This window comes from Carcharhinus amblyrhynchos, chromosome 22, assembly GCF_965287045.1.
Source record: "Carcharhinus amblyrhynchos chromosome 22, sCarAmb.v2.hapA, whole genome shotgun sequence".
NCBI classification, from domain to species: domain Eukaryota; kingdom Metazoa; phylum Chordata; class Chondrichthyes; order Carcharhiniformes; family Carcharhinidae; genus Carcharhinus; species Carcharhinus amblyrhynchos.
In genome coordinates this window covers 116835-143522 of record NC_137345.1, presented here as the reverse complement: position 1 = coordinate 143522, position 26688 = coordinate 116835, and the positions used below count along the sequence as shown (strand labels likewise).

Below are 26688 nucleotides of genomic sequence, written 5' to 3'. Positions count from 1 at the left end.
TGCCCCCTAGTCCTAATGTCCTTTCTGAGCGGGAAGAGTCTCTCCACCTCTATCCTATCCATCCCATTCATCATCTTATATGTCTCAATGAGATCGCCCCTCATTCTTCTAAACTCTAACGAGTACAAGCCTAGTTTATTCAGCCTCTCCTCATAGTTCAACCCCCTCAACTCCGGCATCAGCCTAGTAAACCTCCTCTGCACTCCCTCCAAGGCCAAAATATCCTTGCGTAAGTGCGGCGACCAAAACTGCACACACTCCCTCTACACTGTCCTCATCAAACATTCCCAGGGCAGGGTTAGCATGGGGTTAGATACAGAGTAAAGCTCCCTCTACACTGTCCCCATCAAACACTCCCAGGACAGGTACAGCACGGGGTTAGATACAGAGTAAAGCTCCCTCTATACTGTCCCCATCAAACACTCCCAGGACAGGTACAGTGTTATACATTAAACCTGCTTGGATCTGATACAGTTCTAGTTGCATGCACTTTTTGCAGGGCAAAGGTAAGACTCTGGAGAGAGGTGTATTTTAAATGTACAGTAAATCCCATTTCGATTGGGACTATACAAAGATCAAAGAACAGTACAGCACAGGAACAGACCCTTCAGCCCTCAAGCCTGCGCCAATCATGCTGCCTGCCTAAATTAAAACTGTCTGCTCTTACGGAGTTCTGTATCCTTCCATTCCCATTCTATTCATGAGTTTATCTAGATACCCCTTAAATGACACTATTACAACTGCTCCCTCCACTTCCCCAGGCAGCACGTTCTAGACATTCACCACCCTCTGTGTAAAAAAAAAAAACGTGCCTTTCACATCTCCTCTAAACTTTTCCCCATGCATCTTAAACCTATGTCCCCTAGTACTTGACTTTTCTGCCTTAGGAAAAAGCATCTGAGTATCCACTCTGTCCATGCCCCTCATAATCTTGTAAACCTCGATCAGGTCACCCCTCAGCTTCTGTCATTCCAGTCAGAATAAACTGAGTTTCTCCAACCTTTCCTCATAGCTAATACCCACCAAACCAGGCAATGTGCTGATAAACCTGTTCTGTATCCAATCTCTCCAAAGCATCCACGTCCTTCTGGTAAGGTGGCCACCAGAATTGTACACACTATTCCAAATGAGGCCTAACTAAGCTTCTATAGAGCTGCAGCATGACCTGCCAATTTTTATATTCAATGCCCTGAGCAATGAAGTTAATCATACCGTATGCCTTCTTCACCAGCTTATCCACCTGCATTGTCACTTCCAGTGATTGGTGGACCTGTATGCCCAGATCTCTCTGCCAGTCAGTACTCCTAAGGGTTCTAACAGTTACTGTATAATTTCCACACGCATTGGATCTTCCAAAATGCATTTTTTCATGTTTGTCTGGATTAAACTCCATCTGCCATTTCTCTGCCCAAGTCTCTACATGGTCTATATCTTGCTGTATCCTCTGACAATCCTCTTCACAATCCACAAATCCCCCACTTTGTGTCATCTGCAAACTTACTAATCAGCCCAGCTATATTTTCCTCCAAATCATTTACATATACCATGAACAATAAAGGCCCCAGACTGATCCCTGTGGAACACCACTAGTCACAGCCTTCCATTCAGAAAATCATCCCTCTCCTGCTACCCTCTGTGTTCTGTGGTCAGTTCTGTATCCGTCTTGCCAGCTCTCCTCTGATGCCATGTGACTTCACCTTTCAGACCATTCACTATGAGGTGCCTTGTCAAAGGCTTTACTGAAGGTCCATGTGGGAGCAGTATTGCAGCTTCCCTGGCTAGTGTACTCTGTCTGACTCTCAAACTTCCTGCTGGATTGGCAAAATGATGTAAAGGTATAGAAACCCAAAATGCGTAGTATCCGTTCTGACACTGAATCAGAAGGTGGCCGTGATCCCAGAAAAGAATCTCAAACTTGCGGATGAAATTCTGCTCGTACAGGAACCGGATCATATTGTAGTTGCTCAGAAAGGGACAGGAATGTAAGCACAGGCCATAGTTTAACAAGATTGAAGCCTCAAGAACAAGCTATCAATCTCAATAAAAGTGGAAGTCCTCATAACCAAGAGATTTTTTTGTAGCTGTTAATAAACTGAAAAATGAAGGGAGGCAGAGTTGGAAGGATTTGGAGTAGAGACAGCAGTACCTGACAGGAGAGAGCCAGCTTTATCTCCCCAGTGGAGCTGTACAGAAAAGGTTCTTCCAGACGGCATGTAGAAGATTAGTCGCCTGAGACTTTGAAGAGAAATGAGGAGATCAGGACGTGAGGGTGGACTCAATCACTGCAGCAAAAGTAAGTTTGAGGATTTTCTTGGCTGTTTTGACATCAGATTTCTGGGAATCTGAATCGATTGGCATAAAGGCAGCATTTTACAAGGGGGAAAGTTTCAAAGAGACTTTTTGAAACCACCCAAAGAGGTTAGTGATGTAGAAGGAAACTGAACAATTGTGTTTACAAATTGAATGATGCATCAGGAGTCTGGTATTTTTCCGTGAAGTCTTTCTCATTGAAAACAGGTTATGTTCAGTTAAAGGTGGAACCCGGAATGTTCTACTGGTACCGTTAGGAGAAACTAGCCAGAATTTTCATCATGCTTTGTTGAATTTGAGCAAGAGGTAATCAAGAAGATAAAGAAGGAATGCGAGGTAGGAAGTCAGGCTGCAGGGACCTCAAAATACTCAGGTTTAAACATTAAGCAGAACAAGTTTGGAGTGACACTAAATCAACAGTCTTATCTGGAAAGTGTTAATCGTATCCCAATAATTTGGGTAATATCCTCACAAAAATAGAATCCTGCCTCCAAGGAAGAAACTGAGAAGTTTGATTGGGCCATTGAACTGGCCAGGTACTCAAAGCAGACCTGATGCAAATGATGATACTTAGAGTTAATTACCAGAATGAAATCTGTTTCAGTTTAGGAAATCTTGAGAACAAATAACACAAAGGTATGTGCTCAAGCTCCCAGCTTTAGTCGCACAGACAGACACTCTGGGACAGTAGGATTTATCATGTTCTTGGTAGGAATACATAAAAAGTGTTGACTGTTAGTTGAGGATGCCAAGAAAATATAAAGAGTCGTTAAAAGCACATTAGCTGCTGAAACACTGGAGCTGAGGTTTACTTTACCAATATCTGTGGGAAATTTTATCCAAAGAGATTTAGGGGAAAATTTCCCAATATTATGTTATGTTGACATCTGGTCTCTTTGAGACAATGTTCATTTAACAAAGAATGTAACAGAGAAAATACTAAGATAAGACCTTGCCAGGAAAAGAAAAATGTTTGAGAGAAGGGAAATCTCCAAAATACAATGGGTTGATACAAGTCACCAGCTATCAGATGGTTTTATAAAAAGACATACCCACTCTCAAAAATTACTAAATGTACCAGAATATGTCTTGTATTGTAATAATGGCTGATGCGTACTTGGGAAAGGGGTTACAGGATTCACAGATGTGAAAATGTCAGATCTTTTAACCTGTTTACATTCAAGAGAATCTTCTTTATTATTTTTTAAAGTTTGAATTAAAAAAAAGACCTGTCAACGTACCTCCCAATCAGCATGTGGCAATGACCTTATGAAGAGAATTACTGGTTGAACTTGAGACAATTATTGTGCTATAAATAGAGGCAGTTTTGTTGGGGAGTTTTTTTGTAGGTTGGTAGCACAGAGGACGAGCTTTACCATAAACCCGCTTTACCTTAAACACCTGACTGAATTAATTCTTCCACCAAATCCCTTTATTGTAAGTAACGTATATTGATCATCTGATGAGTTTATTAATCAGTGTCCTAATTTTGGGCAGTTTGTTGCTGGAGTCTACAGTCTATTGAGATGGAGTATTCTGGGATTCAGCCGGTTGGCTACCCCTTTGCAAAGACTAATGATATCTAATTGTTTGTGGCCTGGCTATTCCTGATTAGTGCAAGAGTGCTAAGGGAATTGTGGCCAAATTATGATTTACAAGGGAAATTGGAGATAGTATCAGATTGAAGGAAGGAGCATATAAATGTGAAATGGTGGCACAGTGGTTAGCACTGCTGTTTCACAGCGCCTGTGACCCGGTTTCAATTCTACCTCAGGTCACTGTTTGTATGGTCGGTGAAAACTCGATAAACTGAATATCCTCCTTCTGCACTGTTGGGATTCTATGAGATTAGCAAGACCGAGCAACAGGCCTGAAGATTTGGAGCAGTTTAAAATTCAGCAAAGGAGAATCAAGGGATTGAAGGAAAGGGAAAATAGAGTATGAAAGTAAAATGACAGAGAATGTAAAAACGAGTGTAAAAGTTTCTGTAGATAGGTAAAGAGAAAAAAATTGACAGAAACAAATGTAAACCCCCTACAGTCAGAAATGGGAGGAATAAAAAAATGGCTGAGGAATTAAATTTGTATTTTGCTTCAATCTTCACAAAGGAAGACATGAATAATGTGCCAGAAGTGTTGAGAGAAATATGTTTTAATGAGGAGCTGAAGGAAATCAGCATTAGTAGAGAAAAGGTTTGGTGGAAATCAGTGGGATTGAAGATGGATAAATCTCCAGCCCTGATAATCTTCACCCAGAGTACTTAAGGAAGTGGCCCTGGAAATAGTAAATCCATTGGTGGTTATTTTCCAAAATCCTGTGGATCCTGGAATAATTCCTAAAGATCGGAGGGTAACTAATGTAAGCTCGCTATTCAAAAGGGGAGACAGAAAGAAAACAGGGAACTATAGACCAGCGAGCCTAACATCAGTACTGGGAAGTTGCTAGAGCCCATTATTAAAGATTACTTAACTCAGTATTTGAAAGGCAGTGGTATAATCAGACAAAGTCACTCAAGGAGTTGACTCAGGAGAACCAGTGGATGTGGTATATTTAGACTTTCAGAAGGTTTTGACAAGGTCTCACATATCAGACTGCTAGGTAAAGTTAAAGCACATGGGATTGCAAGTGTCCTGAGATGGATAGAATGCTGGTTAGCAGATAGGAAGAAAAGAGTTGGCATAAATGGGTCTTTTTCTGTGACTAGTGGGGTTTCGCAGGGATCTGTGCTAGGACCTCAACTGTTCACATTATATATTAATGATTTGGAAAAGGGAACTGAATGTATTATCTCCAAATTTGCAGATTGTACAGATGGAGGGTGAGCTGTGAGGAGGATGCAGAGATGCTTCAGTGTGATTTGGACAGGCTGAGTGTGTGGGTATCTGCATGGCAGATGCAGGATAATGTGGATAAATGTGAGGTTATCCACTTTGGTAGCAATAATAGGAAAGCAGATTATTACTTGAATGAGTGTAAGTTAAGAGAAATGGATATGCAATGAAACCTTGGCGTACTCATGTATCAGTTGCTGAAAGTAAGTGCGCAGGTACAGCAGGCAGTAAAGAAGGCAAATGGCATCTTGGCTTTCATAGTGAGAGGATTTGAGTATAGGGATAGGGATGTTTTGCTGCAATTGTACAGGGCATTGTTGAGGCTACACCTGGAGTATTGTGTGCAGTTTTGGCGTCCTTATCTGAGGAAGGATGTCTTTGCTATAGAGGGAGCACAGCGAAGGTTTACCAGGCTGATTCCTGGGATGGCAGGTCTGTCATGAGGAGAGACTAAGTCAGTTACGATTTTATTCACTGGAGTTTAGAAGAGTGAGAGGGGATCTCATAGAAACTTAAAAATTCTAACAGTGTTAGATTGGGAACATTCTTTCTGAATCTACCCTATGGTGAGGGAGTCCAAAACTAGGCATAATAGTTTGAGGATAAGGAGTAATGAGGTGAGAAGAAATCTTTTCACCCAGACGGTGGTGAATGTGTGGAATTCACTCCCACAGAAAGTAGTTGAGGCCAAAACATTGTCTAATTTCAGGAAGAAGTTAGATATAGCTCTTGGGGCTAAAGGGAGCAGCATGGTGCACAGTGGTTAGCATTGCTGCTTCACAGCGCCAGAGACCCAGGTTCAATTCCAATCTTGGGTCTCTGACAGTGTGAAGTTTGCATGTTCTCCCTGTGTCTGCATGGGTTTCCTCTGGGTGCTCTGGTTTCCTTCCACAGTCCAAAGATGTGTGGGTTAGGTTGATTGGCCATGCTAAATTGCCCCTTAGTGTCAGAGGCGTTTTTTGGGGTAAATATGTGGGATTATGGGAAAAGGGCCGGGTGGGATTGTTGTCAGTGTGGACTCTATGGGCCAAATGACCACCTTCTGCAGTGTAGGGATCTATAATCAAGGGACACGGGGGAAAGGAGGGGGGTGGGGGTTCAGGATTTTGAATAAGTGGAACAGATGTGAAGGGCTGACTGGCCTAACCCTGCTGCTTGTTTCTGTGAACGCAGTATAAAAGTCAGGAAGTCTTGCTAAAATTATATAAAGCACGAGTCAGACCACACCTGGAATACTGTGAACAGTTTTGTCCCTTGTGTAAGAAAAGCATTGGAGGCAGCACAGAGAAGGTTCAGTCGATTCCAGGTATGGAGGAATTTTCTTATGAGGAGAGGTTGAGTAGTTTGGGCCTGTATTTATTGGAGTTTAGAAGAATGAGAGGTGACCTTATTGAGACGTATCGAGTTCTCAGGGGGATTGACAGGGTCGATGCTGGAAGGTTGTTTCCCTGTGTTGGAGAGTCTCGGACCAGAGGGCAGAATTTCAGTGTAAGGGGGTCACCCATTTAACACAGAAATGAGGAGGAATCTCTTCCCTCAGAGGGTAGTGAATCTGTGAAATTCTTTACCGCAGAGGGCTGGAGAGGCTGGGTCATTAAGTATGTTCAAGGCTGAGATGGAGAGATTTTTAATCGGGAAGGGAAATGGGGATTAGGTGAGAAAGTGGAATTGAAGATTATCACATCAGATCAATCATGATCTCATTGAATGGTGGAGCAGACTCGATGGGCTGAGTGGCCTACTTCTGCTCCTACATCTTATGGTCTTCATGTCCCCACAATTCTTGTGTTGTCTATGTTATAACTTGCAATATCTTATTTAATTTTCTATCCAACAGTTTAACTGCAGTTAGTTTGTCTATAAACTATTCCCACCAGCTCTGACTCTCACTATCCCTAATATCCACCCACACGGATTCTAGTTCCTTATTTCCTGAGCCCGATCCTTTCTCATTATCAGCATTATGTAACCCTTTATTAACATGACTGAAAACAGAAGAAATAACTGAAGGAAGAATTTACATTTATTTAGGATCTGCTCATGGTTTAGATAAACCTCCTCCTCGCGTATAGAGAAACAGGGTAGTCAGTTTGGTCACAGTATGGTCCCTCTGAACATGAACATAAATCAATAACCAGTTAGTCTGCTTATTTTTATGCTGAGCGATTGATTGGAATCTTCACCTGCTGTTCATCAATATAAACACTGACTATCCCTCCACCCCCAAGCCTGGGACTTGTTTAACTGAACAAAGGGACCTAGGCAGCCTTGTCCATAAGTCACTGAAGGCCAACATGTAGGTACAGCAAGCTATTAGAAAGCATAATGGAATGTTAGCCTTTATCATAAAAGAATTTGAGTACAGCAGTAGTGAGGTCTTGCTTCAGTTGTGTAGGAGCTTGGTTAGACCATACCTGGAGGTCTGTGTACAGTTTTGGTCTCCTTACCTCAGAAAGGATATTATTGCCATAGAGGGAGTGCAGCAAAAGTTCACCAGACTTGTTCTGGGATGGTGGGACTGTCTTATGAAGAGTGAGTGTGGGAACTGGGCCTGTGCTCTCTGGAATTTTGAAGAATGAGAGGTGATCTCACTGAAACCGACAAAATAAGGAACAGACAGGCAAGATGTGGGTAAGATGATTCCCTCGGCTGGAGACTCTAGAACCAGGGGACAATTTCAAAGTAATGGGGATGTCGCTATGGATTGGGATGAGGAGAAATTTCTTTACACCAAGGTTTGTGAATCTTTGGAATTCTCTACCCAGAGGGCTGTGGAAGCTCAGTCAGAGTGTGTTTAAAGCAGAGATTGATAGATTTCTGATTAACAATAATCATAAGGAGTTTCGGAGCTACTGAGTATAAAAGAAATTGAAGTGGATATTCAGCCGTGTTGCATTGAATGTTGAAGCGAGCTCGATGGCTGAATGGTCTACTCATGTTCCTGAATCGTTGTTGGGTTCTCATACGTAGCCACGGTATTTGGAGGGAAATCTTCAAACTGCGGTACCTTGTCTCTGACTTGCTTTCACGAGGATGACGAGGGTCTGGATAACCAATAGGAGACCCCAGTGTCTGATCACCAATCATCATTGCCCCCTTCCCATTGTGGGATGGTGGGAGGGACAGCAGGGGAGAGGGAAAGTTGTGCTGTGTTTCCTGTGCCTCCACCATTGGCGTAGAGTCCACAGTCGCACTGATTCCACCCACAGTGCCCCTGTTCGTAACAATTCAGGTTGTTTTGGGGAAGAGTGTGCCTGTCTCTCCCTTCGTATTGGGGAACACGCCCACTAATGGCCTTTTGTTAAAATGGGCCATCTGTTCCCCATTTAGGTATTTTTTCTAATGGAGGATTTAATTCCCAGAAATGTCTTTTCAAAGGTTCAAATTGTACATCATCGTCATGTTGGGATTGTTTTTCTGACAGGATAATTGATTGAGTCTGTTATTCAACAGCAGTTTATGAAAGTGGTGGACTTGAATGAGAGAGTGAGCATGTCAACATTTATACAATTCCTTTGTCCACCATTTTAATGGGAAATGTCTCTGCTGAAATCGTGAACAAGTTACGGACAAGGGAAGATGTTCAGGGAACAGTGTACAGGGTTATTGAAAAGGAATGAGGCAATGGAATTAATGGGAATTGGCGATCCAAGAGCCAGCACAGGTACAAATGGGCCAAATGGCTCTGCCGCTCCCCCACCCCCCACCCCCTGCTGTATCATTCTTTGATTCTAAAGTTTGTATCTTACTATTTATGTCTCATAATATTAAAAACTGAATAAATTTCTTTCCTTCAGTTAAACAGTTCTATTATCAACAGTCAAAGCACGTATTCTAAAGATCTAAGCATTTTAATAATTGATTCTCTGTTACTTGTGTAAATCTTTCTGTCCCTTGCATTCTCTCTTAGAACCACGATAGATACTCCTTGCTTCCAATTAATCTCCACCTTCAATAGGTGATCCACCACTCCAGCACGATGCCATCACCAAACGCAACTTCCCCTCTCCTTTTGGCCAATGGTGACAGGCAAGTGCCCTTAATAAATAGCCCAACTGTCTCTACTGGCCTCTGGGCGGAAAGGCTCCCCTTCCTCACCATTGTAAAATGCAATGGCAGCAGGAAGGTAATGGACTGTCCACCACTCCCACATGCTTTCCCCCCACCCCATTCTACAGCCTCGCACCCCCCTCACACCCCACCCCCACCTTTAGAGGATTTGTAGAACCAATCCCAGTGAACGTATTTGTTCTGATCTTGCAAAAATCCTTTGATTCTAGAAACAGTTCGTAAACATTTAAAGGTAGAAACATCAACCCCGCTAAGAAAGCAGGAAGAGAGAAAGTAAGGAATTCTAGTCTGTGGGTAAAAGGCTTGAAACTTCACTGAGGAACATGGTAACCAGCGCTTGCAAAATCATAAAGTGATTGGGCAGAGTGAAAATGGATATTGGGCGCAATCTTACCGTGCCTTCCCACTGCAGTGAGATTGGAGAATTTGGCAGCTGGCCAAGTCTCTGTTCGCTGCAGCAGGATGGGAAAATCCTGCTGGCGTGAATGGTGGTAAGATTCCAGAAGTATTTAACAATCTTTTGTAGTTTTCTGAGGTTGTAACTTTGCCCAGGTGAAAGAGTAGTTTAAGTTCATCCCGCAGGTTAATATACCACAATGAGAAGAATTTCAGTAAGGCGTTTGACAAGGTCCCTCATGGTAGGCTGATAGAAAAGGTGAAGGCTCATGGGATACAAGGCCAGGTATGTAGATGGGTGGAGAACTGGCTTGGGAGGAGGAGACAGCGAGTAGTAGTGGAAGGCTCCTTTTCCAATTGGAGGCCTGTCACCAGTGGTGTGCCGCAGGGCTCGGTACTTGGACCTCTTCTATTTGTGGTATATATTAATGACTTGGAAGAGGGGGTAGGTGGTGTGATCAGCAAATTTGCTGATGACACCAAGATGGTTGGATTGGCGGGTACTGAGGAGCAGTGCCTGGCAATGCAACAGGACATAGACAGGCTGGTAGATTGGGCAGATAGATGGCAAATGGAATTTAATCCGGAGAAATGCGAGGTGATGCACTTTGGCCGGAATAATGTGGAGGGGAGTTATACGATAAAAGGTAGAACTATCCGGAGTATAGATACGCAGAGAGACCTGGGGGTGCAAGTGCATAAGTCCCTGAAGGTGTCGGTACAGGTGCAGAATGTGATGAGGAAAGCGTATGGTATGTTAGCCTTCATAGGAAGAGGTATAGAATATAAGAGTAGGAGTTTGATGTTGCAGTTGTATAGAACGTTGGTTAGGCCTCACTTGGAGTACTGTGTCCAGTTCTGGTCGCCGTACTACCGGAAGGATGTAGAGATCCTGGAGAGAGTGCAGAGGAGATTTACCAGGATGTTGCCTGGTATGGAAGGGCTGTCTTACGAGGAAAGATTGGATGAACTTGGGCTGTTTTCCCTTGAGAGACGTCGGCTGAGGGGGGATCTAATAGAGGTTTATAAGATTATGAAGGGGATAGATAGAGTAAATGGTGGTAAGCTTTTTCCGCTACTAGAAATGGATAGAACGAGGGGTCACGGGCTTAGGGTGAGGGGGGCTAGGTATAAGACAAATATTAGAGGGCAGTTTTTCACGCAAAGGGTAGTGGGGGTGTGGAATGCACTGCCGAGTAAGGTGGTGGAAGCAGGCACGCTAGGGTTGTTTAAGAGTCACTTAGACAGCCATATGAGCGGGCTACATATAGGGGGATATAGTAGGCCTTACTGAACATTGTAGGCTTGGGAATACATTTTGCCTCAGGAATGTTAGTCTTTGCCTGTTTAATAATGAATTTTTTTGTCTCCACAGGCATTTAAGTCCAGCAAGGGGCATGCAGGCGGCAGGTTGTAGTGGGCTGCTCTTGGATGTTGCTTCGGGAGTTGCCTATTGCTTCATGTCGTTAGTGTGCTTAAACTGGACCATCTCGAGGGCAACATGACAGCTCAGAGACTATCTCTGTTGCTGTGCGGACACATGGATTTGGGCCTGTGTCTGTGGGAGTTTGCACGTTCTCCCCGTGGTTGCGTGGGTTTCCTCCGGGTGCTCCGGTTTCCTCCCACATCCCCCAAAGATGTGCTTTTAGGCTGATTGATTGGGTACTAAAATTGTCCCTAAATTGGACCTCCCTGATCCTCGCACGTTAGACGTAGACTAAAATCATGAATAGGTCACTGAGATAGTAGGACGGCGGCGTGGGCTCGTTGGGCCGAAGGGCCTGTTTCCCGTGCTGTGTTGTTCTTTGTTGTTCTTCTTTGTTGTTCTCTCTTTGTTGTTCCCAATGCTGATGGAGTGAGTGCCTTCTGAAACACTTTGGTCCTGTCTGCAAGCATGACTCCAACTTTCTGGTTGTTGCTCATTTTAATTCTCCATTTTGCTTGCACTCTGACCTCTCTGCCTTTGCCTCCTGCAGCTGAACACAAGTTTGAGCACAATCCTCATCTTTCAATTAGAAGCTCATCCTTCAATGTCAGCTGGGATTCTCCCAAAAGAATTCTAAGTGTTGAATTCATGTGAAAACTGGAATCTTTTTCCAGTGGGAGTTCAGATTCGGATCTCCCACACTCTATGCACTGCAGAGTGCGCCAGCATAAATTGTGCTAAAAATCAGTGGCCTATTTCCACTGGAGAGGCCAGCAGCACAGTGCTGAGGGAGCCACTGTGCATGCGCTGATCTGTCAGTACCGAGATCAGTGCACAGGCAGTGGCCCCTGTCTGCCGGCCTCCCAATTGCTGTCCAGTCCTACGACCCTGCAACGCTGTTCATCTCGATCACTCCTCTTTCCGCAGACCCCATCTCCCCCTCCACCCACCCCCCACCTTCTCCCCCCACTCTGATCGCTGGCCTCCCTCCCTCTGCTCCCAATCTCAAAGTGCAGAGCAGCAGTGGGAATCCCTCATCCCCGCTGATCCCTGCCCCTATTAGGCCCCACCCATTGGCACTGCCAAGGTGCCAATGCCCAGTGTCATGTCCCCCGGGTGCCTGACCCTCTGGGGGGCCCCGATTGCTGCCTCTTTCACTCCAGCAAGGTCGGGCTGCCAATTCCCTAAAATTGGGGAGCTATTATAGACCCTGCTGGAGTGAAATACTTCTTGCAGGAGGCGGGGTGGGGAGATGCTAGCACACCCAGAAATTTCAGTCCCAGGCTCGCTGATAACATTTAAATTGCATTGAAATTCAAATTTACAAAAATTATGCAGCTCTGCCCCATTCCTGGCACGGAGCTGATGGCACCAGAAATCCAGTGCTCGGAGGCGCACTGTGACGGACACTCAGCATGGATTGCCCTAATCTGGCCCCGCTGAAATCTCCCATCAGTGCAGCGGGATGGAGGAATTATCCCTGTCGTTTTTTTAAATGAAAGAAAGACACTGATCACTGGTAAGGGATTGGGTAAACACAGTTGGTTGATTTACTGGGAGTAGGCATGTGACCACATGGGTATAAAGCTTAAGGATATCAGAGCTGTGTGTGTGGACTCTGCTTCAGAGCAAAACTGAAACGAAATTGGTTGTCCTGACACACTTTCTTGCTAGTGATGTCACGCTGCAATCCCTTAAAGACAAATTACAACACTGGACACAACATCAAATTCAAATTTCAGATTGTTAGCTTTGTTATTTTTATTCCAGGGAATGGCTGATGTTGATGTTTCTCTTATTCATGTTTTCACCTCCCCGAGAACTCTGTTTCTTTATTTGACCCATTACCGTCTCCTTTGGCTTTGTACCATCGCGCTATCATTTGAACTCTCCTGTCTTCCACCTTTCAGAGACCTTTTTGTGTTTTCCTCCCCGTTCCCGCTTTCCCTGATTCTGTAATTGTTTAACTCCTGTTTCCTTTCTCACTCTTCCCAATTGTAATGAAAAGTCATTAACCGGAAGCGTTAACTTTGTTCCTTTCTCCTTGGGTTTGCTGCATATTTCTAACATTGTGTTTCTAATGCAGATATCTGCCCTGGTTCACCATTGTATTAGCTCATTCAAAAACTTTCCGAATCACACTCCAAATTCCCAATTTGGCAACTGGGAATTCTGCTACGTCATGGAGCAATAGGAACCAAGACCAGCCTCTTCTTTCCAAAGTATTAAAATGCTTTATATTTCCTCCTGTTGCAGGTACGAAAGGTCCGGGAATTTAACTTTGGCTATCTCAAAGTTTGACACGGTCAGTCTCATCTGGACAATGAATAATAATGAGTAGAAGAGCACGCTATCGAGCAGTTGTGATTGAACTTAAGAAATTCCACGTCTTGGCAGGGCTGCATCAGGTGAGCTAGTTCCAATGATTACGTAAAGGAATTCGAGGAAGGTTTAATCCTCCGAGATCAGAGGCTTAATTTTGGTTAATCAGAAGGCCTTGGGCAAGGGGCTGACTGGATGTCATAATAGAGAAATTCCTCTTCTTAATGAGATGAATCTTGACATTGAATTAAACACACAAGTATCAGAGATGCCTGAGAGAGAAGGACAAGGAGAGAGAACTGAGATCATCCCAGGCACTGACACACCTGCTCTGTTGTTCCAGCAATTTCTTTTACTTACTATTCACAAATCTCTGGTCTCACTAAGTTTCCTCTTTTCACCTGATTTGTGTTTAAACAAAAGTGCCGTAGGTTATACTGTTTCCTAACAATGTTCCAAACACTAGCTTACTGACCTCATTCAAGGGAACACCATTGAACAGACTGAAAATCAATAATTGTGTTTATGCAGGAGAATATTTATTATAAAATGTTGGATTTTGTAGAAAGTAAATCTGTCACTGAACCAGCTCCATTGTAACCCTATCCCAGCTTTCAAAACCCTCCTGTGTTGACACAAGTCTCAACTATTCCGATCATCACACAAACATAGAGGCAGGAGTAGGCCATTCAGCCCCTCGAGTCTGCTCCCCCATTTCAACAAGACCATGACTCAACCCCACACTCCCGTCCACCCTGATAACCTTTCACCCCCTCGTTAACCAAGAATCTCGCTCTCTCCGCCTTAACGATATTCAGTGACTCCGTTTCCAGAGAATTATGGACCCCCGCGAGGAAAACAATTCTCCTCGTATCTGTGTTAACAGGATGACCCCTTGCTCTAGATTCCCCCAAAAGATGAAACGAGCTCTCCACATCCCGTCAACTCCTCTCAAGACCTTATCTGTTTCAATCTTCTGAACCACAGTGAGTACAAGTCTAGCCTGTCCAATCTTTCCTCATTAGATAACACACCCATTCCGGGTATTAGTCTGGTAAACCTCCTTGTAAATTATATCTTTCCTTGTATATGGAGACTGATTGTGGAAACAGTCCTACAGATGCGGTCTTCACGTACTGTATACAACTAATGCAAAACCTCCTTATTTTTGTAATCAATTCGTCTTGCAAAAAGCATTAATATAGCTTTGCTATATTTTGTGTACCTGCATTCTAGGTGTTTTTGTGATTCATGCACTAAAAAACACCTGGATCCCTTTACACCTCAGCTCTGAAATCTCTCTCCATTTCCATAATATGCTTTCTTATTTTAATTGCCAAAGTGATTGGTTTTACACTTTTACACATTATATACAATTTATCAGATCTTTTCCCATTCACAACTTATCTAAATCCCTTTTGAGCCTCATTATTTCCTCTTCACAATTTTCTTTCCTGCCTATCTTTGTGCCATCAACAAATTTAGCAACTATCTCTTCATCCAAATCATTGATATAAATTGTCACAGATTGTGTCCCAGCACTGATCCCTGCCAACCAGGAAAAGATCCATTCATGCCAACTCTTTCCTGCCATTGGCCAATCTTCATTCCATGCCAACACTACCCCTTATACCACGAGCTTTTATTTTCCGCAATAACCTTTGATGCAGCAGCTTATCACATGGCTTCTGGAAATCTAAGTACAGTACATCCATCTGTTCCCCTTCATCCATAGCACATGTGGCCTTTTCAAAAGTCAAAAAAAACTGATGAAACATGATTTTCCTTTCACCATGTTGACTCTACCTTATTTCTTCAAACTTTTCTAAGTGCCCTGCTAAAATATCTTCCCTCTGGCAGATATCATGCTAACAGCCCGATAGTTTCCTGCCTTCTGTGTCCCTCCTTTTTTGAATAAAGGAATTACATTCACCACTTTCCTTCTAATGGAACCTTCTCCAAATCCATTAAATTAAAACACTGACTAACTATCTATTCTGTAGATGTGAGCATCACTGGCTAGGCCAGTATTTATTGCCATCCCCAATTACTAATTGAGAAGGTGTTGGTGAGCTGCCTTCTTGAAATGAGCAGCACAGGCTTGGAGGGCCGAAGGGCCTGTTTCACCCCCTACAGTCCCACGACTGTTAATGTTCGGTCAGCTATTTGTGTCCTTTACCGTGAAGACCGACGCAAACAACCTGTTTAAGGCCTCGTCCATTTCCTCGTTTCCCATTATTAAATCCCCCATCTCGTCTTGTAAGGGTCCAACATTTACTTTAGCCACTCTTTTCCTTTTTATATATTTGTAAAAACTTTTATTATCAGTTTTTATATTTTGCACTAGTTTAGTTTCATAATCTATCTTTCCTTTATCGCTTTCTTAGTCGTTCTTTGTTTCTTAAAGCTTTCCCAATCTTCTAATTTCTCACTAGTTTTGGCCACTCTGTACGCATCGGTTTTTAATTTAATACTTTCCTTTATTTCCTTCGTTATCCACGGCTGGTTTTCCCTTTTCTTACATTCTCTCTTTATCACTGGAATATATTTTTGCTGAGTACTGAGAAAAATCTCCTTAAAATCCTCCACTGTTCCTCAGCTGTCCCACCTCTTAAACAAGTTAAAACTACTTCTCTAACGCCCATTCTTGCCATCCTCAAATTGAATGTAAAATTCAATCCATTATAATTGCTGCGGGACAGGGATGCCTTTACTGTGAGGTCACAGCTTGTTCTGTGTTTGGTGTCAGAATATGTTAAGAAACTACCCTGAAAATGTGCTGAGTTCTCATCCAGGCTACCTTTATCCATGTCATTTTTTTTCCCCCCTGTGTATACGTGGATTCAAATCCCCCAGGATTATTCCTGTAACTTTCTGACAAGCTCCCATTATTTCTTACTTTGTATCCAACTGTGTGATTATTGTTAAAAGGCCTGGACGCCACTTAGCCCACAAGCAACTTTCCTTTTTCATTCCACTTTACCCAGACCATTTCCACATCCTGTCCTGAATTAGAACAAAGAACAATACAGCAGAGGAACAGGCCCTTCAGGCCTCCAAGCCACCTCTACCCCTCTATTCCCCATCTGTTCATGTGCCTATCCAGATAAGTTTTAAATGCCACTAACGTATCTGCCTCAACCATCTCATTTGGCAGTACCAGACTCCCACCACCCTCTGTGTAAAAAAAAAAAACCTGATGTGGAGATGCCGGCGTTGGACTGGGGTAAACACAGTAAAAAGTCTGACAACACCAGGTTTAAATCCAACCGATTTATTTGATAGTAAACTCACAAGCTTTCGGGTTAGCCCCTTCGTCAGGTGAATGGAGAGTTCTGGCCTCAGACAGAGCATATAAAGCACAGACAGTTTACAGATTACTGATTAGAATGCGAATCTTTACACCTAACCTGCTGTTCAAGTTTTAAAGTGGCCGACAATGTGTGTGGAAGGAGCACTGATCACAGGTTAAAGAGATGTGTATTGTCTCCAGACAGTACAGTAAGTGAGGTTTTGTAAACCCAGGCAAGTCACGGGGGTTACAGATAGTGCGACATGAACCCAAGATCCCTGTTGAGACCGTCCTCATGTGCGGAACTTGGCTATCAGTCTCCGCCCAGCGACTCCGTGCCGCCGACGCTACAACAACAGATGAATGAACATCGCTCGACAATCACCAGGCAAGACTGTTCCCTTCCTGTTGGCGAACACTTCAGTGGTCACGGGCATTCAGCCTCTGACCTTCGGGTAAGCATTCTCCAAGGCGGCCTTCATGACACACGACAGCGCAGAGTCGCTGAACAGAGACTGATAGCCAAGTTCCGCACACGTGAGGACGGTCTCAACAGGGATCTTGGGTTCATGTCGCACTATCTGTAACCCCCGTGACTTGCCTGGGTTTGCAAAACCTCACTTACTGTACTGTCTGGAGACAATACACATCTCTTTAACCTGTGATCAGTGCTCCTTCCACTCACATTGTCGGCCACTTTAATACTTGAACAGCAGGTTAGGTGTAAAGATTCGCATTCTAATCAGTAATCTGTAAACTGTCTGTGCTTTATTTGCTCTGTCTGAGGCCAGAACTCTCCATTCACCTGACGAAGGGACAAACCCCGAAAGCTTGTGAGTTTACTATCAAATGAATCGGTTGGACTTAAACCTGGTGTTGTCAGACTTTTTACTGTTTTAAAAAAAAAACCTCCCCTGCACATCTCCACTGAACACCCCACTACCTACCTTGAACTTATGCTTCCTTGTAATTGTCATTTCTGCCCTTGGGGAAAAAGCTAATGTTCTCGTTATCTATGCTCCTCGTAACTTTATAAATTATGTCGCCTCTCAGCCTCCATCTTTCCAGGGAGAACAATCCCAGTTTTTTCAATCTCTCCTCATAAAAATTACCCTCCTTTTCTGTAATCTCCCCAAAGTCACCATGCCCTTCTGGAAGTGTGGTGACCAGAATTGGACACAGTATTCCATGTGTGGCCTAACCAAGATTTTATATAACTGTAACATAATTTGCCAAATTTTATACTTGATGTTCCAGCCAATGAAGGCAAACACAGTGGCACAGTGGTTAGCACTGCCAGGGACCCAGATTCAATTTCAGCCTCGGGTGACCGTCGCTGTGGAGTTTGTACATTCTTGCCGTGTCTGTGTGGGTTTCCTCCAGGTTCTCCAGTTCCTACCCACAGTCCAAAGCTGTACACCTCCGGTTGATTGGCCATGATAAATTGCCCCTTGGTGTCAGGGGGATTATCAGAGTAAATATGTGGGGTTATGGGGAATGGGTCTGGGTGGGATTGTTGTCAGTACAGGCTCAATGGGCTGAATGGCCTTCTGCAGTGTAAAGATTCTATGCCATCTGCTTTCTTCACCACCTTTTCCACCTGTGCTGCCACTTTTAAGGATCTCTGTGTCGATGCTCCTGATGGTTCTGCCATTTATTTTATAGCTCCCACCTGGATTGGATCTACCAAAATGCATCACCTCACATTTGTCCAGATTAAATTCCATCTGCCATTTCTCCACCCAGTTTTCTAGCCTATCTATATCCAGGTGTATTCTCTGACAATCTTCTTCACTATCTGCAACTCCTCCAACTTAGTATCATTCGCAAACTTGTGAATCAGATCAGCGATGTTTTCTTCAAGTCATTTATATATGTTACAAACAGCAGAGATCCCAGCACTGATCCCTGTGTAACACAACTAGTTACAGACCTCCATTCAGAAAAACACCCTTCCACTGCAATCCTCTGTCTTCTATGGCTAAGCTAGTTCTGAATCTATCTAGCGAGTTCATCACTGATCCCGTGTGATTTAATCTTTTGCACCAGCCTTCCAGGAGGGACTTTATTAAATGCTTTACCAGACAACATCCACAGCCCTTCCCTTGTCAATCATTTTTGTCAGCTCCTCAAAAAACTCAATTAAACTAGTGAGACATGACCTCCCTCGTACAAAGCCATGCTGTCTGTCACTGATAAGGTCATTCAGTTCCAAATGTGTATAGATCCTATCTCTAAAAATCCTCTCTAACAATTTCACTATCATTGACATCAAGCTCACTGACCTATAATTACCCAGGTTATCCTTGCTACCCTTCTTAAATATTGAGACAACATTGGCTATCCTCCAATCCCCTGGGACCTCACCTGTGGCCAACAAGGAAACAAAGATTTCTGTTAGAGACCCAGCAATTTATCTCATCTCCCTCAGTAATCTGGGATAGATGGTATCTGGCCCTGGGGATTTGTCTCTTTTTAATGATTTTTAATTCATTAGAACATAGAATACTACAGCACAAACAGGCCCTTCAGCCCACAAGTTGCACCAATCACATCTACACCTACCAAACCCTAGAACTATCTGTAACTCCCAATCCCGTTAGATCCCATATACTCATCCAGAAGTCTTTTAAAAGACCCCAGCGAGTTCGCCTCCACCACCACTGACAGCAGCCGATTCCACTCACTCACCACCCTCTGAGTGAAAAACTTACCCCTAACATCTCCTCTGTACTTGCTTCCCTGCACCTTAAACCTGTGTCCTCTCGTAGCGACCATTTCAGCCCTGGGAAATAGCCTCTGAGAATCCACCCTATCTATTCCTCTCAACATTTTATAAACCTCTATCAGGTCGCCTCTCAACCTTCTTCTCTCCAGGGAGAAGAGACCGAGCTCCCTCAACATATCTTCATAAGGCATGCCTCCCAATCCAGGCAACATCCTTGTAAATCTCCTCTGCACCCTCTCAATAGCTTCCACATCCTTCCTGTAGTGAGGCGACCAGAACTGCGCACAGTACTCCAAGTGGGGTCTGACAAGGGTCCTATAAAGTTGCAGCATTACCTCCCGACTCCTAAACTCAATCCCTCGATTAATGAAGGCCAGTACACCATACGCCGCCTTGACCACATCCTCCACCTGCGAGGCTGATTTAAGAGTCCTATGGACCCGGACCCCAAGATCCTTCTGCTCTTCAACACAGCTAAAAGTCCTACCCTTGATATTGTACTCCTGCATCCTATTGGATCTGCCAAAATGGACCACTACACATTTATCCGCGTTGAAGTCCATCTGCCACTTCGCCACCCAGTCTTGCATCTTATCTATGTCTCGCTGCAACTTCTGACATCCCTCCAGACCATCCACAACACCATCAACCTTCATATCGTCGGCAAACTTACTAACCCATCCCTCCACTTCCTCATCCAGGTCATTTATGAAAATGACAAACAGCAAGGGTCCTAGAACAGATCCCTGGGGCACTCCACTGGTGACCGACCTCCATGCAGAAAAAGACCCATCCACAACCACTCTCTGCCTTCTGCAGGCAAGCCAGTTCTGGATCCACAAGGCCAAAGGCCCTTGGATCCCATGCCCTCTCACCTTCTCAAGAAGTCTTGCATGGGGGACCTTATCAAACGCCTTGCTGAAGTCCGTGTACACCACGTCCACCGCTCTTCCTTCGTCAATGTGTTCAGTCACATTTTCAAAGAACTCAACTAGGCTCGTAAGGCACTATCTGCCCTTGACAAATCCATGCTGACTATTTCTGATCATTCTAAACTTCTCTAAATGCTCATAAATCTTGTCCCTCAGAAACCTCTCCGTCAACTTACCAGCCACTGAGGTCAGACTCACCAGTCGGTAATTTCCTGGGCTATCCCTGTTCCCTTTCTTGAAAATAGGAACCACATCCGCAATCCTCCGGAACCTCCCCCGTCTCCATCGACGACGCAAAGATCATCGCCAGGGGCTCTGCAATCACTTCCCTCACCTCCCACGGTAACCTGGGGTACATCCCATCCGGTCCCGGTGACTTATCTATCTTGATAGAGTTTAAAAGTTCCAACACATCCTCTTCCTTAACATCCACATACTCAATCTTTTCAGACTGCCGCAAACCTGTAGCACAACCTCCCAGATCACTTTCCACCGTGAATACTGAGGCAAAGTACTCATTAAGCACCTCTGCCATTTCTTCCGGTTCCACACAGACTTTTCCCCCTTCACCTTTTATAGGTCCAATCCCTTCACTTCTCATCCTTTTACTCTTCACATATTTGTAGAATGCTTTGGGATTCTCCTTCATCTTACCCGCCAAGGCCTTCTCATGACCCCTTCTGGTTCTCCTAATTTCCTTTTTAAGCTCCTTTCTACAAGCCTTATACTCCTCTAGATCCTTACCATCTCCTAGCTCTCTGAACCTTTTGTACACCTTTCCTTTCTTCCTGACTAGGTTCACCACAACCTTCGTGCACCACGGTTCCCGCGACCTACCAAAACCTCCTTGTCTCATCGGAACGTTATCGTGCAGAGCTCCAGTCAAACATTCCTTGAATATCCGCCACCTTCCTTCTGTACTTTTCCCCAAGAACACCTCCTTCCAGTTTATTCATCCAATTATCTGCCTGATGTCTTCATATTTTCCCCTTACTCCAGACAAACACCTTCCTAGCCTGCCTGATCCTATCTCTTTCCAATGCTATCGTGAAGGAGATAGAATTATGATCTCCATCCCCGAGATGCTCTCCTACCGAGAGATCCATCACCTGTCCTGGTTCATTAGCCAGCACCAGGTCAAGTACAGCCTCTCCTCTCGTAGGCTTATCCACGCACTGTGTCAGGAAACCCTCCTGAACACACCTAACAAACTCCTCCCCATCCAAACCCCTTACCCTAGGGATATTCCAGTCGATGTTTGGGAAATTAAAGTCTCCCATCACGACAACTCTGTTATTACTACATCTCTCTAGGATCTGTTTCCCTATCTGCCCCTCAACTTCCCTGTCACTATTGAGCGGCCTATAGAAAACACCCAGCAAAGTTATCGACCCTTTGCTGTTCCTAACTTCCACCCACAGAGACCCTGTAGACAGTCCCTCCACGGCATCCTCCTTCTCTGCAGCCGTGACACTGTCCCTGATCAACAGTGCCACTCCACCACCTCTTTCGCCCCCCCACCCCCCTCCCTGTCCTTCCTGAAGCGTCTGAATCCCAGCACCTGAAGTACCCAGTCCTGGGGGAAATTTGCCAATGCTATTCAGGGGGGTTTAAATTGATTCTGAGGGGGGATGGGAACCTGAATTGTAGCTCCAATGTACAGCAGGATGAGAATAGGGAGGTCATGGATAAGGTTTCTAGGTCACAGCAGTGTATTGGCAGGTGGGAGGGTGGTTTGAAGTGCGTATACTTTAATGCAAGGAGCATACGCAATAAGGTGGATGAACTTGCAGCCTGGATTGGTGCCTGGGACTTCGATGTTGTGGCCATTTCAGAGACATGGATAGAGCAGGGACAGGAATGGTTGTTGCAGGTTCCGGGGTTCAGATGTTTCAGTCAGAGCAGAGAAGGTGGTAAAAGAGGCGGTGGTGTGGCATTGTTAGTCAAGGACAGTATTACAGTGGCAGAAAGGACGTTTGATGTGGACCTGTCTATTGAGGTAGTATGGGCTGAGATTAGAAACAGGAAAGGAGAGATCACACTGTTGGGAGTTTTTTATAGGCCTCCAAAAAGTTCCAGAGATGTAGAGGAAAGGATTGCAAAGATGATCCTGGATAGGTGCAAAAATAACAGGGTAGTTGTTATGGGGGATTTTAACTTTACAAATATCGATTGGAAAAGCTACAGTTCAAGCACGTTTGAGGGGTCAGTTTTTGTCCAATGTGTGCAGGAAGGTTTCATGACACAGTATGTAGATATGCCAACAAGAGGTGAGGCTACATTGGATTTGGTACTGGGTAATGAACCAGACCAGGTGTTAGACTTGAAGGTAGGTGAGCACTTTGGTGATAGTGACCACAATTCAGTCACGTTTACCTTAGTGATGGAAAGGGATAGGCATATACCGAAGGGCAGAAGTTATAGCTGGGGGAAAGGTAATTATGAGGCTATTAGGCAAGATTTAGGATACATAGGGTGGAGTAGGAAATTGCAGGGGCTGGGAACATCTGAAATGTGGAGCTTATTCAAGGAGCAGCTACTGCGAGTCCTTGATAAATATGTACCTGTCAGGCAGGGAGGAAGTGGTCGAGCGAGGGAACCGTGGTGTACTAAGGAAGTTGAATCTCTGGTGAAGAGGAAGAAGGAGGCTTATGTAAAGATGAGACGTGAAGGCTCAGTTAGGGCACTGGAGAGTTATAAATTAGCCAGGAAGGAGCTAAAGAGAGAGTTAAGAAGAGCTAGAAGAGGACATGAGCAGACTTTGGCGGATAGGAGGAGAGGCTGAATAAACTAGGCTTGTACTCGTTAGAGTTTAGAAGAATGAGGGGAGATCTCATTGAGACGTATAAGATGATGAATGGGATGGATAGGATAGAGGTGGAGAGACTCTTCCCGCTCAGAAAGGACAGTAGGACTAGAGGGCACAGCCTCAGGATAAAGGGGGGGACGGTTTAGAACGGAGTTGAGGAGGAACTTCTTCACTCAAAGGGTGGTGAATCTCTGGAATTCTCTGCCCGTTGAAGTGGTGGAGGCTGCCTCGCTCAATATATTTAAGACGCGGGTTGATAGGTTTTTGATAAGCGAGGGGATTAAGGGTTATGGGGAGAGGGCGGGAATGTGGAACTGAGACACGACAGATCAGCCATGATCTTATTGAATGGCGGGGCAGGCTCGAGGGGCTAGATGGCCTACTCCTGCTCCTATTTCTTATGTTTTTAGGATCAAGGAAAATCCTAAAGCTTTCTATAGGCATGTCAAAAGTAAAAGATTGGTTAGGGTAAGATTAGGGCCAGTCAGAGACAGCAGTGGGAAGTTGTGCATGGAGCCTGAAGAGATAGGAGAGGCACTGAATGAGTATTTTTCGTCAGTATTCACGCAGGAAAAAGTCAGTGTAGTCGAGGAGAATACTGCGACACCAGATAGTAGACTAGGTGGGATTGAGGTACATAAGGAGGAGGTGTTAGCAATTCTTGAGAGTGTGAAAATAGATAAGTCCCCTGGGCCGGATGGGATTTACCCTAGGATTCTCTGGGAGGCTAGGGAGGAGATTGCAGAGCCTTTGACTTTGATCTTCATGTCATCATTGGCTACAGGTATAGTGTCGGAAGACTGGAGGATAGCAAATGTTGTTCCCTTGTTCAAGAAGGGGAGTAGAGGCCATCCTGGGAATTATAGACCAGTGAGCCTTACTTCTGTTGTGGGCAAAGTTTTGGAAAGAATTATAAGGGATAGGATTTATAATCATCTGGAGAGAAATAATTTGATTAGGGATAGTCAACACCGTTTTGTGAAGGGTAGGTTGTGCCTCACAAACCTTATCGAGTGTTTTGAAAAGGTGACCAAAGAGGTGGATAAGGGTAAGGCAGTTGACGTGGTGTATATGGATTTTAGCAAAGTGTTTGATAAGGTTCCCCATGGTAGGCTACTGCAGAAAATGCAGATGCATGGGATTGAGGGTGATTTAGCAGTTTGGATCAGGAATTGGCTAGCTGATAGAAGACAGAGGGTGGTGGTTGATGGGAAATATTCAACCTGGAGTTCAGTTACAAGTGGTGTACCTCAAGGATCTGTTTTGGGGCCACTGCTGTTTGTCATTTTTATAAATGACTTAGATGAGGGTGTAGAAGGATGGATTAGTAAATTTGCTGACGACACCTAAATCAGAGGAGTTGTAGACAGTGAGGATGGATGTTACAGTTTGCAGAGGGACATAGATAAGCTGCAGAGCTGGGCTGAGAGGTGGCAAATGGAGTTTAATACGGAAAAGTGTGAGGTGATTCACTTTGGTAAGAGTAACAGGAGTACAGAATATCAGGCTAATGGAAGGACTCTTAGTAGTGTTGACGAGCAGAGAGATCTCGGTGTACATGTGCATAGATCCCCGAAAGTTGGCACCCAGGTTGATAAGGTTGTGAAGAAGGCGTACGGTGTGTTAGCTTTTATTGGTAGAAGGATTGAATTTCGGAGCCGCGAGGTCATGTTGCAACTGTACAAAACTCTGGTGCGGCTGCACTTGGAGTATTGCGTATAGTTCTGGTCGCCGCATTATAAGAAAGATGTGGAGGCATTGGAAAGGGTGCAGAAGAGGTTTACCAAGGTGTTGCCTGATATGGTGGGAAGGTCTTATGAGGAAAGGCTGAGAGACTTGAGGTTATTTTCATTAGAAAGAAGAAGGTTACGAGGTGACCCAATCGAGGCGTACAAGATGATCAAAGGATTGGATAGGGTGGATAGTGAGAGCCTTTTTCCTCGGATGGTGATGGCTAACACGAGGGGACATAGCTTTAAATTAAGGGGTGGTAATTATAGGACGGATGTCAGAGGTAGGTTCTTTACTCAGAGGGTAGTAAGGGCGTGGAATGCCCTGCCTGCAGCAGTTGTGGACTCACCAACTTTAAGGGCGTTTAAATGGTCAGTGGATAGGCATATGGATAACATTAGAATAGTTTAGGTTAGAGGGTCATTAGATTGGTTCCACTGGTCGGCGCAACATCGAGGGCCGAAGGGCCTGTGCTGCGCTGTAATGTTCTATGTTCTCTAAGTTCTATGTCCCTGAGACATCCAAGTCTCTGTATTGGCCACCACATCACATTCCCAAGCAGCAATCCACGCCCTAAGCTCATCTACTTTATTCACTACACTCCTGGCGTTAAATTTGACACACCTCAGACCCTCGGTTCCCTTCTCCACCACCCGTCTAACCACCATCTCATACTGTCTACAGTCCTTCCCTACCCGGGAGCTAACCTCCTCGCTCTCAGTCTCCTCATCTCTGTTCCCTCCCCCCCATCCTTTCTAGTTTAAAGCCCCCCCAGTAGCCCTAGCCAGTCTTCCCGCCAAGATATTAGTCCCCCTGGGATTCAAGTGCCACCCGTCTTTACTGTACAGGTCACACCTGCCCCTAAAGAGGTCCCAATGATCCAGGAACCGGAATCCCTGCCCCCTGCTCCAGTCCCTCAGCCACGCATTCACCCTCCACCTCATTCCATTCCTGCTCTCACTCTCCCGCGGCGCAGGCAGCAATCCTGAGATTACTACCTTCGCATTCCTCTTTCTCAGCTGTCTACCTAATTCCCTACAATCCCTTTTCATGACTGCTTCCCTCTTCCTGCCTATGTCAGCAGTACCTATATGAACCACAACCTCCGGCTCCTCACCCTCCCCTTTCAGGATGTCTGGGACGTGTCCAGAGACATCCCGGATCCCAGCTCCAGGGAGACAAACCACCATCCGCGACTCCCGTCTGCATCCGCAAAAACACCTGTCTGCTCCCCTCACTATGGGGTCCCCTATTAACACTGCCTAGCTGCTCTCTTTCTTACTTTTTTGGAGTACTGGCTCAGGCTCAGCTCCAGAGACCCGGCCACTGCTGCCTCCCCCGGGTGAGCTGTCCCCCCCCCAGCAGTACTCAGACAGGGGTACTTATTTTGAAGGGGGACATCCACCGGCGTGCTCTCCATCACGTGAGCTTTCCCCTTCCTAACAGTTACCCACTTGCCTTCTTCCCGTTGCCCCGGTGTGACCACTTGCCGGTAGCTCCTGTCAATTACCTCCTCATTCTCTCTAATGAGACGAAGGTCCTCGAGCTGCAGTTCCAGTTCCTTAACCTGGTCCCTTAGGGACTGCAGCTCCACACACCCAGCACAGATATGGACATCTGGGAGACCAGGAGCCTCCAGGACCTCCCACATATTGCATTGGCAACAACATACTGGCCTCACACTCATACTTGCCCTTTTTAGAAATACAGAGAAAAAAGTAATAAAAACTTATAAACTTACCTTGCCTCACCCTTTTTGCTTTGGCCCTGTGAGCCAAAGCCCTTCCAGCTCACACAAAAAAAAACCAAACTTACCTGTTCTCGCTCCGAGCCCCCCTCT

The 26688-nt window shown here is 44.9% G+C and overlaps 1 protein-coding gene across 3 annotated transcripts in view; it reads left to right on the top strand.

Annotated features, from left to right (window-relative positions):
* slc16a4 (solute carrier family 16 member 4) overlaps window positions 1-26688 on the top strand; it is a 142991-nt gene that overhangs the window by 2795 nt on the left and 113508 nt on the right. For 2 of the 3 annotated variants that reach the window (XM_080209738.1, XM_080209739.1), the window contains exon 2: window positions 13291-13442. The gene's annotated coding sequence lies outside the window, so the exon portion shown is untranslated. Of the gene's footprint in view, window positions 1-13290; window positions 13443-14260; window positions 14343-26688 lie in introns of all 3 variants that reach the window. The other variant, XM_080209741.1, reaches the window with a different exon arrangement.